Source organism: Rutidosis leptorrhynchoides, chromosome 5 (genome assembly GCF_046630445.1).
Source record: "Rutidosis leptorrhynchoides isolate AG116_Rl617_1_P2 chromosome 5, CSIRO_AGI_Rlap_v1, whole genome shotgun sequence".
NCBI classification, from domain to species: Eukaryota; Viridiplantae; Streptophyta; class Magnoliopsida; order Asterales; family Asteraceae; genus Rutidosis; species Rutidosis leptorrhynchoides.
Genome location: NC_092337.1, coordinates 261552090 through 261557085, shown reverse-complemented (window position 1 = coordinate 261557085; position 4996 = coordinate 261552090).

Below are 4996 nucleotides of genomic sequence, written 5' to 3'. Positions count from 1 at the left end.
ATCATATAGATATAGAACATGTGTTTAGTTGATTTTAAAAGTCAAGTTAGAAGGATTAACTTTTGTTTGCGAACAAGTTTAGAATTAACTAAACTATGTTCTAGTGATTACAAGTTTAAACCTTCGAATAAGATAGCTTTATATGTATGAATTGAATGATGTTATGAACATCATTACTACCTTAAGTTCCTTGGATAAACCTACTGGAAAAGAGAAAAATGGATCTAGCTTCAACGGATCCTTGGATGGCTCGAAGTTCTTGAAGCAGAATCATGGCACGAAAACAACTTCAAGTAAGATCATCACTTGAAATAAGATTGTTATAGTTATAGAAATTGAACCAAAGTTTGAATATGATTATTACCTTGTATTATAATGATAACCTACTGTAAGAAACAAAGATTTCTTGAGGTTGGATGATCACCTTACAAGATTGGAAGTGAGCTAGCAAACTTGAAAGTATTCTTGATTTTATGTAACTAGAACTTGTAGAATATATGAAGAACACTTAGAACTTGAAGATAGAACTTGAGAGAGATCAATTAGATGAAGAAAATTGAAGAATGAAAGTGTTTGTAGGTGTTTTTGGTCGTTGGTGTATGGATTAGATATAAAGGATATGTAATTTTGTTTTCATGTAAATAAGTCATGAATGATTACTCATATTTTTGTAATTTTATGAGATATTTCATGCTAGTTGCCAAATGATGGTTCCCACATGTGTTAGGTGACTCACATGGGCTGCTAAGAGCTGATCATTGGAGTGTATATACCAATAGTACATACATCTAAAAGCTGTGTATTGTACGAGTACGAATACGGGTGCATACGAGTAGAATTGTTGATGAAACTGAACGAGGATGTAATTGTAAGCATTTTTGTTAAGTAGAAGTATTTTGATAAGTGTATTGAAGTCTTTCAAAAGTATATAAATACATATTAAAACACTACATGTATATACATTTTAACTGAGTCGTTAAGTCATCGTTAGTCGTTACATATAAGTGTTGTTTTGAAACCTTTAGGTTAACGATCTTGTTAAATGTTGTTAACCCAATGTTTATAATATCAAATGAGATTTTAAATTATTATATTATCATGATATTATCATGTATGAATATCTCTTAATATGATATATATACATTAAATGTCTTTACAACGATAATCGTTACATATATGTCTCGTTTAAAAATCATTAAGATAGTAGTCTTGTTTTTACATATGTAGTTCATTGTTAATATACTTAATGATATGTTTACTTATCATAGTATCATGTTAACTATATATATATCCATATATATGTCATCATATAGTTTTTACAAGTTTTAACGTTCGTGAATCACCGGTCAACTTGGGTGGTCAATTGTCTATATGAAACATATTTCAATTAATCAAGTCTTAACAAGTTTGATTGCTTAACATGTTGGAAACATTTAATCATGTAAATATCAATCTCAATTAATATATATAAACATGGAAAAGTTCGGGTCACTACAGTACCTACCCGTTAAATAAATTTCGTCCCGAAATTTTAAGCTGTTGAAGGTGTTGACGAATCTTCTGGAAATAGATGCGGGTATTTCTTCTTCATCTAATCTTCATGCTCCCAGGTGAACTCGGGTCCTCTACGAGCATTCCATCGAACCTTAACAATTGGTATCTTGTTTTGCTTAAGTCTTTTAACCTCACGATCCATTATTTCGACGGGTTCTTCGATGAATTGAAGTTTTTCGTTGATTTGGGTTTCATCTAACGGAATAGTGAGATCTTCTTTAGCAAAACATTTCTTTAAATTCGGGACGTGGAAAGTGTTATGTACAGCCGCGATTTGTTGAGGTAACTCAAGTCGGTAAGCTACTGGTCCGACACGATCAATAATCTTGAATGGTCCAATATACCTTGGATTTAATTTCCCTCGTTTACCAAATCGAAAAATGCCTTTCCAAGGTGCAACTTTAAGCATGACCATCTCTCCAATTTCAAATTCTATATCTTTTCTTTTAATGTCAGCGTAGCTCTTTTGTCGACTTTGGGCGGTTTTCAACCGTTGTTGAATTTGGATGATCTTCTCGGTAGTTTCTTGTATAATCTCCGGACCCGTAATCTGTCTATCCCCCACTTCACTCCAACAAATTGGAGACCTGCACTTTCTACCATAAAGTGCTTCAAACGGCGCCATCTCAATGCTTGAATGGTAGCTGTTGTTGTAGGAAAATTCTGCTAACGGTAGATGTCGATCCCAACTGTTTCCGAAATCAATAACACATGCTCGTAGCATGTCTTCAAGCGTTTGTATCGTCCTTTCGCTCTGTCCATCAGTTTGTGGATGATAGGCAGTACTCATGTCTAGACGAGTTCCTAATGCTTGCTGTAATGTCTGCCAGAATCTTGAAATAAATCTACCATCCCTATCAGAGATAATAGAGATTGGTATTCCATGTCTGGAGATGACTTCCTTCAAATACAGTCGTGCTAACTTCTCCATCTTGTCATCTTCTCTTATTGGCAGGAAGTGTGCTGATTTGGTGAGACGATCAACTATTACCCAAATAGTATCAAAACCACTTGCAGTCCTTGGCAATTTAGTGATGAAATCCATGGTAATGTTTTCCCATTTTCATTCCGGGATTTCGGGTTGTTGAAGTAGACCTGATGATTTCTGATGCTCAGCTTTGACCTTAGAACACGTCAAACATTCTCCAACGTATTTAACAACATCGGCTTTCATACCCGGCCACCAAAAATGTTTCTTGAGATCCTTGTACATCTTCTCCGTTCCAAGATGTATTGAGTATCTGGTTTTATGAGCTTCTCTAAGTACCATTTCTCTCATATCTCCAAATTTTGGTACCCAAATCCTTTCAGCCCTATACCGGGTTCCGTCTTCCCGAATATTAAGCTGCTTCTCCGATCTTTTGGGTATTTCATCCTTTAAATTTCCCTCTTTTAAAACTCCTTGTTGCGCCTCCTTTATTTGAATAGTAAGGTTATTATGAATCATTATATTCATAGATTTTACCCGAATGGGTTCTCTGTCCTTCCTGCTCAAGGCATCGGCTACCACATTTGCCTTCCCCGGGTGGTAACGAATCTCAAAGTCGTAATCATTCAATAATTCAATCCACCTACGCTGCCTCATATTCAGTTGTTTCTGATTAAATATGTGTTGAAGACTTTTGTGGTCGGTATATATAATACTTTTGACCCCATATAAGTAGTGCCTCCAAGTCTTTAATGCAAAAACAACCGCGCCTAATTCCAAATCATGCGTCGTATAATTTTGTTCGTGAATCTTCAATTGTCTAGACGCATAAGCAATTACCTTCGTTCGTTGCATTAATACACAACCGAGACCTTGCTTTGATGCGTCACAATAAATCACAAAATCATCATTCCCTTCAGGCAATGACAATATAGGTGCCGTAGTTAGCTTTTTCTTCAATAACTAAAACGCTTTCTCTTGTTCATCATTCCATTCAAATTTCTTCCCTTTATGCGTTAATGCAGTTAAGGGTTTTGCTATTCTGGAAAAGTCTTGGATGAACCTTCTGTAGTAACCAGCTAGTCCTAAAAACTGGCGTATGTGTTTTGGAGTTTTCGGGGTTTCCCACTTTTCAACAGTTTCTATCTTTGCCGGATCCACCTTAATACCTTCTTTGTTCACTATGTGACCGAGGAATTAAACTTCTTCCAACCAAAATGCACACTTTGAAAACTTAGCGTACAATTCTTCCTTCCTCAATACTTCTAACACCTTTCTCAAATGTTCACCATGTTCTTGGTCATTCTTTGAGTAAATAAGTATGTCATCAATGAAAACAATGACAAACTTGTCAAGGTATGGTCCACACACTCGGTTCATAAGGTCCATGAACACAGCTGGTGCATTAGTTAAACCAAACGGCATGACCATAAACTCGTAATGACCGTAACGTGTTCTGAAAGCAGTCTTTAGAATATCATCTTCTTTCACCCGCATTTGATGATACCCGGAACGTAAGTCAATCTTTGAATAAACAGACGAGCCTTGTAGTTGATCAAATAAGTCGTCGATTCTCGATAGTGGGTAGCGGTTCTTTATGGTAAGTTTGTTCAACTCTCGGTAGTCGATACACAACCTGAATGTACCATCTTTCTTCTTGACAAACAAAACAGGAGCTCCCCACGGTGATGTGCTTGGTCAAATGAAACCACGCTCTAAAAGTTCTTATAATTGGCTTTGCAGTTCTTTCATCTCGCTGGGTGCGAGTCTGTAAGGAGCACGAGCTATTGGTGCAGCTCCTGGTACAAGATCTATTTGAAATTCAACGGATCGATGTGGAGGTAATCCAGGTAATTCTTTCGGAAATACATCGGGAAATTCTTTTGCAATGGGAACATCATTGATGCTCTTTTCTTCAGTTTGTACTTTCTCGACGTGTGCTAGAACAGCATAGCAACCTTTTCTTATTAGTTTTTGTGCCTTCAAATTACTAATAAGATGTAGCTTCGTGTTGCCCTTTTCTCCGTACACCATTAAGGGTTTTCCTTTTTCTCGTATAATGCGAATTGCATTTTTGTAACAAACGATCTCTGCTTTCACTTCTTTCAACCAGTCCATACCGATTATCACATCAAAACTCCCTAACTCTACTGGTATCAAATCAATCTTAAATGTTTCGCTAACCAGTTTAATTTCTCGATTCCGACATATATTATCTGCTGAAATTAATTTACCATTTACTAATTCGAGTAAAAATTTACTATCCAAAGGATTCAATGGACAACTTAATTTAGCACAAAAATCTCTACTCATATAGCTTCTATCCGCACCCGAATCAAATAAAACGTAAGCAAATTTATTGTCAATAAGAAACGTACCCGTAACAAGCTCCGGGTCTTCCTGTGCCTCTGCCGCATTAATATTGAAAACTCTTCCGCGGCCTTGTCCATTCGTGTTCTCCTGGTTCGGGCAATTTCTAATAATGTGGCCCGGTTTTCCACATTTATAACAAAC